The sequence below is a fragment of the Lepidochelys kempii genome, chromosome 2 (genome assembly GCF_965140265.1).
Source record: "Lepidochelys kempii isolate rLepKem1 chromosome 2, rLepKem1.hap2, whole genome shotgun sequence".
In the NCBI taxonomy this organism is placed as follows: domain Eukaryota; kingdom Metazoa; phylum Chordata; order Testudines; family Cheloniidae; genus Lepidochelys; species Lepidochelys kempii.
In genome coordinates, this window is record NC_133257.1 from 960,233 (window position 1) to 972,576 (window position 12,344).

The following is a 12,344-nucleotide window of genomic DNA, read 5'->3' on the forward strand; positions in this document are numbered from 1 at the left end:
CTCTATCCTTGGCCCCACATGCAGGGAGCAGAGCTGCGAGCTCATCCCCTGCAACGGTGCAGGCGGAATGCACATCATGTGGGCTGCAAGCGATGCCGGGGGAGAGGCAGAGATGGACGGTCACTGACAGACGGGGGAACAAACCCACTGTCACCCCCCGGCTCCAAGAGACGATTCCAGAGCCACTCTGCTCCCCCAGCCCCTGCCCCGCATTCCCAGGCAGTGGCAGCCTAGGCCAGCTGGCTGATGGTCCAGGCTGTGCCAGTCTGAACACAACACCTCCAAGGTGGGGTTCCCCTCCCGCAGGGCCAGCACCTGCCCTTCGGAGGCTCTCTGGGGGCAGCTGGGGACTGAGCTAGGGCAGTGAGTTCTTCGGTTCACTATGGAGAGGCGCATGGTGCCTCCCAGTGAGCGGTGCCCATCCACAGCCAAGGTGTGCCCCGTCAGGCACCCAGCGTGAGCGCACCTCTGGGACGAGAATAATCAGGTGATGGAAAATGTGGAGGCTGTCAGGTGGGAGGTGCCCCACGCCCGCCCCCCCGGTAGACTCTGCCGTGTTCATGCCATGCTCCCCAGCCAAGGAGCTGCCCAGCCAGCTTGGCCTGGACGGAGGGGTCTTGCAGGGAAAGACAGAAAGACCCAAACGTGGGTAACTCGGCCGGGCAGTGACTTGGGCATGGCGGGTGTTACTTAGCTGTGGTTGTGACAGGCTCAGTAGGGAGAACAGGGTGTGACCAGCAAGGCAATGGCTCTGGCTGGGGGATCATCCCCCGGGGAAGGTGTGGGAGCCGCATTGCTGGGAATGTTTAACGCTAGCCTGTCAGCACCCTGGGCCAGAGTCTGTAGGGAAGGATCCGGCCCAGGCCTGCGGGGTGGGGGCAGTGCAGGTTCTCTGATGACTCTAGACACCCCGCCCTGCCCTGGGGGTCACACTGGTTGCTCCACTTCACCCTTTCCAGGGCACTTTGGAAAATATTGGGAACTTGCTCCCGTCAGCAGAGATTCCCCGGTGGCTCCCGTCTTTTCATCAAGGACACAAAGCCGCCTCCCTGGGGAGAAACCGCTCAGTGCCAACATTTAACCAGGGTAAATGGGATGAAACGGACAGCTACAGGCCAGTTAGCTGGGCATCAATCCTGGACACTGTGAGGCTGAGACGGGTGCAATCAGGGAATATAATGAAAGCAGGTTCTAGATTCCAGGGCCAGAACTGACCTCTGTGATCACCTGCTCTGACCTCCCCTACGACACAGGCAGATGACCCTGGAGCAGACCCTGGGGAAAACCAGCCCTTCTGGATTTGGCAAGGAAGGATTACTCTCACTGTTAAAAATTCACGCCTTATTTCCAGTCTGAACGTGTCTAGCTTCAATAGCTGTTTTTAAAGAAGGCTTATTGAGGGTGCAGGAACAAACCATCCCGCTGTGTAGAAAGAATAGCAAATATGGCAGGCGACCAGCTTGGCTTCACAGTGAAATCCTTACAAGAAGTGGAAACTTGGACAGATAACTAGGGAGGAGTCTAAAGATATTGCTCAAGCATGCAGGGGTGTAATCAGGAAGGCCGAGGCACAATTGGAGTTGCAGCTAGCAAAGGATGTGAAGGGGAACAAGAAGGGTTTCTACAGGTATGTTAGCAACAAGAAATAGATCAGGGAAAGTGTGGGACCCTTATTGAATGGGGAAGGCAACTTAGTGACAGAGGATGTGGAAAAAGCTGAAGTACTCAATGCTTTCTTTGCCTCAGTCTTCACAGACAAGGTCAGCTCCCAGACTGCTGCACTGGGCAGCACAGCATGGGGAGGAGGTTGTCATGGAGTCCCTGGGCGATGCTCTGGAACTGCTCCCCATGAAGCCAGTCAGGACTCTGGGGAAGTCTCCTTTCTGGGAGCAGCCTGTCTGCAGGGCTCACACGGCTTCCACCTTCCTGGGTCTGACCTCGGAGCATTCAGCCTCCTCTGCCCCTCCGTGCACTTCCCACAGAGAGTCCACTCAGGCGGGGTCCTGGGGAAGCCAAAGGGTCCTGCCCCCCAACTTCACAGTCAGATGTGACTCTCAGCCAGCCAGGAAAACAGAAGGTTTATTAGACGTCAGGAACATGGCCTAAAACAGAGCTTGTAGGTGCAGAGAACTGGATCCCTCAGCTGGGTCCATTTTGGGGGGCAGTGAGCCAGACAACCACGTCTGCCCTTCACTCCATGTCTCCAGCCAGCCCCAAACTGAAACTCCCTCCAGCCCCTCCTCCTCTGGGCTTTGTCCCTTTCCCGGGCCAGGAGGTCACCGGATCCCTTTGTTCTCCAACCCTTTAGCTCTCACCTTGCAGGGGGGAAGGGCCCAGGCCATCAGTTGCCAGGAAACAGGGTGTCGGCCATTCTCTGTGTCCAGACCCCTGCCCACACCTGCCCTCTAGGGCTCTGCAACGATCATACCCCCTTATCCCACCACCTAGATACTTAAGAACTGCATAGGGAAAACTGAGGCACCCCCACACTATTCAGAGGAAACATTAAGAACAGTCCCGCTTCGTCACATCTCTCCCCGCTTCAATACCGAACTGAGCGGGGTCACTTTAGCCGGTGACCTGGGGAAGTTCGAAGCCACCAATGTTCCCATAGATGCCCCAGCATCTCTCCCATTCCTTGGTGGGCGTTACACCAGGCCCTTCCAGTTTCACGCCCTCCCTTAGGTTGGGGGTGGTCGATAGCACTCACAGGCTGCATGTGGGAAGGTTTATGCGGCCTGTGCCCTTTGGCCACCCCAAAACCCCAGGGGGTCAAACTGGGATCGAGTCTTCTCCCAGCGCTCCAGTCTGGAGGGCTGCAATTCGGGCTCTCTTGGTTAAGAGCCCCCATCTTGACCTGGGCCACATACTGTTCACTTACAGAACTAGCATGGAGACATCCCTTTCTCCACAACCTTGTCTCCCCAACAAGCTGGCCAAACACAGCCACTTGGTTATAGGACTGTTTAACTTTCTTAACAGCTTCCACTTCATCTGAGACCTTCTCAAAGCTCTCCTCACTGGATCCTTCAACAGGAAAGTCCGTGGATCCATTCACAACAGCAAATGTCTGGCTGTTAGGAACTGAAACTTTCTTGATTAAATCACTTTCCCACTCTTCAGTTGCAATAAACTGCTTGCAAAGACTCCATGAGGATTCCTTTCCCTAGGGCTTTTCTATGCAACAATTCACCCCTCACAGAAATTCTGCTCTTACCCTCTTCACCTAGGGGTTTGCTCTAGAGGAACACTTGTCCTGAGCAACAACAGACTCTTTCTGGGTCTCCCTTACATCCAGAATTACCTCTGGCCCATCCAGCGGATTCCTACACAATCCCCTTTCAGGCAAACTGACAGACTTCCGAGATAAAAGGTTAGAAGCATTCTCCTCCCCTTTGCCACGCACAAGTTCAGGAATCTTTTCCTTCTTGCTACCAGTTTCCACACCCTCAGTAGGTAACACAATCACACACCTTCATGCTCTCCTTGTGCCCTGGCTAGGATCTCACCCTGATTAGACAGAGTTGCTGCACCCTTTCCCAGCCACACACTAGCAACAGGCAAAATACAAGCACCAGAATTGTCTGGTCTCGGGGATTTTACATAGATCCTAACTGGATGCGACCTAGTTACAGGGCCATTCTCCCGAGCAGACACAAGCTTAGGACCCTTCCCTTCCTGGGCTTTAGCTGAATCCAGAACCAACTCTTGAGACAACTGCATGACCCTCAACCATCACAGGCTGAAAGACCCCTTCTGTCGCTCCACAGACAAAGAAGAGCCGGATCCTGTCCCAAAGAGACACAGTCACCCCCCCAGCAGGGTCTCTCAGCTGGTATCCTGGAGAACCCCAACAACCAGCTAGCCCCACCCCTCCTGGGTCTGCACAGGGATCTGGGCCATAGGGAGGGCGAGGGGCTTCATCCCTGGGACCTTCACCCAGCTCACCCAGCCCCTCAGTATCTGAGGCTGCACCACCCAGAGCCTGACAACAGTTCTCTCTGTCCCAGGGTCCCGCCACCCCAGGAATGTCTCCCCATTGACCGTCACCTTCCGCTCCCACTGGGGGTCCGAGGGGCCTGGCCCCAGGAAACTCCACACAGATATATAGGTTGGGACCAGGAGTGGGAGCCCATCCACCTCCCCACCCATCTGGCTGACGGAGTCTATGGCTTTGGAACCCAGCAAGGGAGCTAGACACCTGGGCTTTTCCGCAGGATCTCCCTGGTTCAAATCTCCAGCCTGCTCAAAGGCAGTGGGGTGGAATCCACATCCCCCCCCTAGAATCATAGAATCATAGAATATCAGGGTTGGAAGGGACCCCAGAAGGTCATCTAGTCCAACCCCCTGCTCGAAGCAGGACCAATTCCCAGTTAAATCATCCCAGCCAGGGCTTTGTCAAGCCTGACCTTAAAAACCTCTAAGGAAGGAGATTCTACCACCTCCCTAGGTAACGCATTCCAGTGTTTCACCACCCTCCTGGTGAAAAAGTTTTTCCTAATATCCAATCTAAACCTCCCCCACTGCAACTTGAGACCATTACTCCTCATTCTGTCATCTGCTACCATTGAGAACAGTCTAGAGCCATCCTCTTTGGAACCCCCTTTCAGGTAGTTGAAAGCAGCTATCAAATCCCCCCTCATTCTTCTCTTCTGCAGGCTAAACAATCCCAGCTCCCTCAGCCTCTCCTCATAACTCATGTGTTCCAGACCCCTAATCATTTTTGTTGCCCTTCGCTGGACTCTCTCCAATTTATCCACATCCTTCTTGAAGTGTGGGGCCCAAAACTGGACACAGTACTCCAGATGAGGCCTCACCAATGTCGAATAGAGGGGAACGATCACGTCCCTCGATCTGCTCGCTATGCCCCTACTTATACATCCCAAAATGCCATTGGCCTTCTTGGCAACAAGGGCACACTGCTGACTCCTATCCAGCTTCTTGTCCACTGTCACCCCTAGGTCCTTTTCCGCAGAACTTCTGCCTAGCCATTCGGTCCCTAGTCTGTAGCTGTGCATTGGGTTCTTCCGTCCTAAGTGCAGGACCCTGCACTTATCCTTATTGAACCTCATCAGATTCCTTTTGGCCCAATCTTCCAATTGGTCTAGGTCCCTCTGTATCCTATCCCTGCCCTCCAGCGTATCTACCACTCCTCCCAGTTTAGTATCATCCGCAAATTTGCTGAGAGTGCAATCCACACCATCCTCCAGATCATTTATGCCCCTTAACCAGGGGCAGCAATTTAGTCTCGAGGTTCCCTGCGGAACTGGCCCCCCGGGGTCTATCCCCACTCACCCCTGGGAGGTCCCCTGGGCCTCTCCGCTCCCCCACCGCCAGTTCATGCTGCTGCTGCTTCTGCAGCTCTTTCTCGGGCTCTCGCTGTCTCTCACAGTCCTCTTGCTCCCTCGGACTCAGCTCCAATCCCGTCCGTCTCCGATCCCCCGATGGGGAACCCGATCGTGAAGACCCCCGTCTGGTCGGGGACAGGAGTCTTGGGGATGCCTGGCTCCCACTCCAGCTGCTCCCAGATCCTGCTATAGCCCCATTTGGGGTCAGGAATCTGTTCCTTCGAGCGGTCATCCTCCTCCAGCTGCACGATGAACTCTGCTTTGGTGAACTTTCCAACGCTCAACCCTCTCTTCCTGCACAGGGTTACAATGTCCTTCTTAAGGAGACGGTGACAGGCCATCACTCCACTCTTCCCAAGTTGTTGAGGACTCACAGGCCTGTGTGCTCTCAGCTCCCCACAGTTTCCAGGGAGAACCCCTAGTGTGCCAGCCCTTCTCGAGGTCACCACCTCTCTGCCAGGGTCGAGCTGCAGACTCCTTCACCCCTGGGACCGCTCGCTGCAATCCCCAGGGGAACCCTGTTACTGCAAAAGTCCTTCTCTCTCCCAGGGCCAAGCTGCAGGCTCCTCCGCCCCTGAGACTGCTCATCGCAGTCCCCAGGGGGACCCCATTACTGCACAGTCCTTCTCGCTGGTCACACACTCCCAGGGGTTAACCGCCCCCCGAAACCGCTCCTCTCTGAGCCTTCAGCACGCCTGTTCCTCATCAATCCCCCTTCGTTTTACTGCTCTCCAGTCACTTACTGCAGGAAGTGCCATCCACGGGGTGCAGTACATCCCACCGCTGCCACCAGTTGCAACGGAGTCCCCGGGCGATGCTCTGGACCTGCTCCCTACGAAGCCAGGCAGGACTCTGGGGAAGTCTCCTCTCTGGGGGCAGCCTGTCTGCAGGACACACAGCTCACACAGCTTCCACCTTCCTGGGTCTGCCCTCGGAGCATTCAGCATCCTCTGCCCCTCCGTGCACTTCCCCCAGCGAGTCCGCCCAGGCGGGGTCCTGGGGAAGCCAGAGGGTCCTGCCCCACAACTTCGCAGTCAGATGGGACTCTCAGCCAGCCAGTAAAACAGAAGGTTTACGAGATGACACGAACATGGTCTAAAACAGAGCTTGCAGGTGCAGAGAACAGGACCCCTCAGCTGGGTCCATTTTGTGGGGCAGTGAGTCAGACAACCATGCCTGCACTTCACTCCATGTCCCAGCCAGCCCCAAACTGAAACTCCCTCCAGCCCCTCCTCCTCTGGGCTTTGTCCGTTTCCCGGGCCAGGAGGTCACGGGATTCCTTTGTTCTCCAACCCTTTAGCTCTCACCTTGCAGGGGGGAAGGACCCAGGCCACCAGTTGCCAGGAGACAAAATGTCGGCCATTTATGTATCCTGGGCTCTTTGCTCTGCAACAATTACACTCCCTTGTCCCACCACCTAGAGACTTAAGAAATGCATAGGGGAAACTGAGGCACCCTACAGTATTCAGAGGAAAGATTAAGAACAGTCCTGCTTCATCACAGAGGTGAGCAGCCCTCAGTGGTGAACAAACAGGTTAAGGGCTATTTAGAAAAGCTAGGCATGCACAAATCCATGGGGCCGGATTCATTGCATCCAAGGGTGCTGAGGGAGTTGGTGGATGTGATTGCAGAGCTATTGGACATTATCTTTGAAAACTCATGGGGATCGGGGGAGGTCCCGTACGACTGGAAAAAGGCAACTGTAGTGCCCATCTTTAAAAAAGGGAAGAAGGAGGATCCGGGGAACTACAGGCCAGTCAGCCTCACCTCAGTCCCTGGAAAAATCATCAAGCAGGTCTGGAAGGAATCCATTTCAAAGCATTTGGAGGAGAGGAAGGGGATCAGGAACAGTCAACATGGATTCACCAAGGGCAAGTCATGCCTGACCAACCTGATTGCCTTCTATGACGAGATAACTGGCTCTGTGGATGAGGGGAAAGCAGTGGACCTGATATATCTGGACATTAGCAAAGCTTTTGACACGGTCTCCCACAGTATTCTTGCCAGCAAGTTAAAAAAGTGTGGATTGGATGAATGGACTATAAGGTGGATAGAAAGCTGACTAGATTGTCGGGCTCAACGGGTAGTGATCAATGGGCTCCATGTCTAGTTGGCAGCCGATATCAAGTGGAGTGCCCCAAGGGTCGGTCCTGGGGCTGGTTTTGCTCAATATCTTCATTAATTATCTGGAGAATGGCGTGGATTGCACCCTCAGCAAGTTCGTGGATGACACTAAACTGGGAGGAGAGGTAGATACGCTGGAGGGTAGGGATAGGATACAGAGGGACCTAGACAAATTGGAGGATTGGGCCAAAAGAAATCTGATGAGGTTCAACAAGGACAAGAGCAGAGTCCTGCACTTAGGATGGAAGAATCCCATGCACCGCTACAGACTAGGGACCGAATGGCTCGGCAGCAGTTCTGCTGAAAAGGACCTAGGGGTGACAGTGGACGAGAAGCTGGATAGGAGTCAACAGTGTGCCCTTGTTGCCAAGAAGGCCAATGGCATTTTGGGATGTATAAGTAGGGGCATTGCCAGCAGATCGAGGGACGTGATCGTTCCCCTCTATTAGACATTGGTGAGGCCTCATCTGGAGTACTGTGTCCAGTTTTGGGCCCCACACTACAAGAAGGTTGTGGAAAAATTGGAAAACATCCAGCGGAGGGCAACAAAAATGAGGAGGGGACTGGAACACATGACTCATGAGGAGAGGCTGAGGGAACGGGGATTGTTTAGTCTACGGAAGAGAAGAATGAGGGGGGATTTGATAGCTGCTTTCAACTACCTGAAAGGGGGGTCCAAAGAGAATGGCTCTAGACTGTTCTCAGTGGTAGCAGATGACAGGACGAGGAGTAATGGTCTCAAGTTGCAGTGGGGGAGGTTTAGGTTGGATATCAGGAAAAACTTTTTCACTAGGAAGGTGGTGAAGCACTGAAATGTGTTACCTAGGGAGGTGGTGGAATCTCCTTCCTTAGAGGTTTTTAGGGACCAGCTTGACAAAGCCCTGGCTGGGATGGTTTAGTTGGGGATTGGTCCTGCTTTGAGCAGGGGGTTGGACTAGATGACCTCCTGAGGTCCCTTCCGACCCTGATATTCTATGATTCTATGAAAGTCTGGATGAAGGAAATGTGCCTGTGTCTGTCAGGGGTATTGACTTGCCTATGGAGGGAGCTACCCTGATCTCCAAGCAGTTGTCTGTGACCAGCCTTGTGTGCTGGGACCAGGGGAATGAGATCCCAAGCTGTGTGTCTGGGAAAGGAGAAAGTGTGTCTGGCTCTTCTTTGTCTGTGGAGCGACAGAAGGGGCCTTTCAGCCTGTGATGGTTGAGGGTCGTGCAGTTGTCTCAGAGCTGGTTCTGGATTCAGCTAAAGCCCAGGAAGGGAACGGTCCTAAATTTGCATCTGCTCGGGAGAATGGCCCTGTAACGAAGTCACATCCAGTTAGTGTCTATGCAAAATCCCAGAGCCAGACAATTCTGGTGCTTGTATTTTGCCTGTTGCTAGTGTGTTGTTGGAAAGGGTGGAGCAACTCTGTCTAATCAGGGTGAGATCCTAGCCAGGGCACAAGGAGAGCATGAAGGTGTGTGATTGTGTTACCTACGGAGGGTGTGGAAACCTGTCGCAAGAAGGAAAAGATTCCTGAACTTGTGTGTGGCACAGGGAAGGAGAATGCTTCTGTTGCCGGCACCCAGTGCCGAGAGGCTGAACAACAGCTTGAGTGGTTCGTTACCCGGTGTGCTACACCCAATAATCACAACGGGGTGGAGAAGCAGAAAAGTTTATTTGCAGCTGCAAAAAGGTACAGGGAGAATAAAATCTCAAATCCTGCACAACAGAGCAGGAAGTTACACAGGCTTTTATACATCCTTTTTCCCAGCATACTTATCCAATAGCAAGCTGCTCCAAGTATCCATATAGCCAGCCAATCCAGTTCCCAGCATTGTTCTTCCATATCTCCCCTGTTTGGCCTTGCTTAGTTTCAGGCAGTCTGACTCTGCAGCATATTGTTGCAGATTCTCAGCATAACTGCTGTGTGTGCCTCCAGGCGGGGGGGCCAAGGACACTTGGGCCTAGCACACAGAGCTGCTGCGAGTGCCTCCAGGCAGGAGGGGGGGGCCAAGGACACAGGGGCCTAGTGCGAGGGGGCTTCATCGACACTCGTGGTCTTCCATCCCCTCGAGTTACCTAGTGGCCATGCCCCAGTGTTCCCAACACTTCTAACCTTTTATCTAGGAAGTCTGTAAGTTTGCCTGAAAGGGGATTGTGTAGGAATCCACCGGATGGGCCAGAGGTAATTCTGGATGTAAGGGAGACCCAGAAAGAGTCTGTTGTTGCTTAGGAAAGTGTTCCTCTAGAGCAACCCTAGGTAAAGAGGGTAAGGGCAGAATTTCTGTGGGGTTGAATTGTTGCATAAAGCAGCCCTAGGGAAAGGAATCCTCATGGAGTCTTTGCAAGCAGTTTACTGCAACTGAAGGGTGTGAAAGTGATTTAATCAAGAAAGTTTCAGTTCCTAACAGCCAGACATTTGCTGTTGTGAATGGATCCACTGACTTCCCTGTTGAAAGATCCAGTGAGGATAGCTTTGAGAAGGACTCAGATGGAGATAAAGCTGTTAAGAATGTTAAACAGTCCTCTAACCAAGTGGCTGTGTTTGGCCAGCTTGTTGGGGAGAAGACCCAATCCCAGTTTGACCCCCTGGGGTTTTGGGTTGGCAAAAGGCACAGGCTGCATAAACCTTGCCACATGCGGCCTGCGAGTGCTGTTGACCACCCCTAACCTAAGGGAGGGCGTGAAACTGGAAGGGCCTGGTGTAACTCCCACCAAGGAATGGGAGAGATGCTGGGGCATCCACGGGAACGTTGGTGGCTTCGAACCTCCCCAGGTCACTGGCTAAAGTGGCCCTGCTCAGTTTGATCTCGAAGAGGAGAGAAATGTGACGAAGTGGGACTGTTCTTAATGTTTCCTCTGAATAGTGTGGGGGTGCCCCAGTTTCCCCTAGGCAGATCTTAAGTATCTAGGTGGTGGGATAAGGGTGTATGATCGTTGCAGAGCCCTAGAGGGCAGGTGTGTGCAGGGGTCAGGACACAGAGAATGGCCGACACCCTGTTTTCTGGCAACTGATGGCCTGGGCCCTTCCTCCCTGCAAGGTGAGAGTTAAAGGGCTGGAGAACAAAGGACCATGTGCCTGGAGAACGGCTGATGTCGTGCAGGTATTTAAGAAAGGGACGCAAAGCGACCCGGGCAAACACAGACCCGTTAGTCTGCCCTTGGGAGCACACAAGGCTTTAGAATCAACGGGGGAGGAAAGCAGAATGAAATTCCTGCAGGTCCGTGGGAAAGAGGCCGTAATGCAGCTGGGCTTACCAAGGCAGCCCAGGCCGGACTCAGCTGTTCCCCTCGGAACAACTCCGTTCTTTGCTCAGGGAAGGAATACGGCAGACCCGATACACTGGGATTTCAGGGCAGCCTTTGGCACAGGAAAGCGAGTTACATTCGGGAAGATGGGGCTCAGTGGCAGCCCGGTACGGTGGGGAGGACCTGGCCGAAGGCTTGTGCTGCAAGATGAACTATCGCCCCGCAGGGAGGTGACCTGGGGAGCGTCTCCAGGATCGGCCTGGGGCCCAGTCTCCTTCAGCAGCAGGAGCGTGCGAATGAAATGGGCCGATGGGAAGCCGGGAGGCCTGGTCAATCCAGGGGAGGCTCGGAAGTTTCCAGGAAGCTCTGGCTGACCTGGCAGACTGGAGCGAGCAATGGGATGTAATTCAATAACCCAGAGCTACTCGGACTCGGCGTCCCTCCAAAGAGCCCTGGCCGTGGGAATTCAGGGTTTCATTTCCCAGAGTGCGAGCGATTCCTGCGTAAACAGCACGTTTCGATAGCCGTCGATTATTCGCACCGTAAAATGACTGGCCAAATATGATTATTTGATCCGCTACGATTGGCTAATAACATCCTTCAAAGCCTCGTGAGCGGCTAATCGCGGAGGTTGGCTAATATCTAAACGCTGGTTTACTACCACGTGCTGCCATGTTACAGAGCCGCTTGAGGCCCGGAGCCTCCGGCCAATCCCCAGGGCAGCGTTAGATCGCGGTACAGCCGCTCGCCTCGCCCTGGCGCTCTCGGTGTCTCCACGGCAGCGGGGCCCTCGGCCCTGTCAGTCGCCCGCTGCATCAGCCCAATAATGCCGCCCCGCGAGCGGCCCCGCGCCCGGGGACGTAGTCAGGGCAACACAGCGTCCGCCGTGCGTCGGCTGGCAGCCCCGCGCGGGGCTCACGGGGCAACCCCTCTCCTCTGCCCTGGGGCTGAGCCCTTGGCTGCCAGGGTGGGGAGCAGGGGGCCCCAGCTGTGGACCCCGCGCCAGGCTCACAGCCCCCAGGGCGGGGCCTCCAGCTGGCAGATCCCGGCACCTTCAGTCGGGGGAGACACTCCTGGTGCCATGAGCAGAAGGTGCCCAGGGCGGCCATGAGCCGCTGGCTGCTGTGATGGCTGCGGGGGCTGGTTGACCTAATTCTGTGGCGTAGCCAAGACCTGGGTGTGGCCGCGGAGCCGGGGGGTGGGGCCCATGCTCGGTGCAGCCGGGGGGGGGAGGGGGACCAGGGGGGGCCGTGCTGGGTGCAGCTGGGGGGGAGGGGGACTGGGGGGTCAGTGCTCAGTGCGGCTGTGGGAGTGGGGGGGGGACAGTGCTCAGTGCGGCTGTGGGAGTGGGGGGGGTCAGTGCTCGGTGTGGCTGTGGGAGTGGGGGGGGCCGTGCTCAGTGCGGCTGTGGGAGGGGGGGGCGTGCTCGGTGCGGCTGTGGGAGTGGGGGGGTCAGTGCTCGGTGTGGCTGTGGGAGTGGGGGGGTCAGTGCTCGGTGCGGCTGTGGGAGTGGGGGGGCGTGCTCGGTGCGGCTGTGGGAGTGGGGGGGGTCAGTGCTCGGTGCGGCTGTGGGAGTGGGGGGGGGCGTGCTCGGTGCGGCTGTGGGAGTGGGGGGGGTCAGTGCTCGGTGTGGCTGTGGGA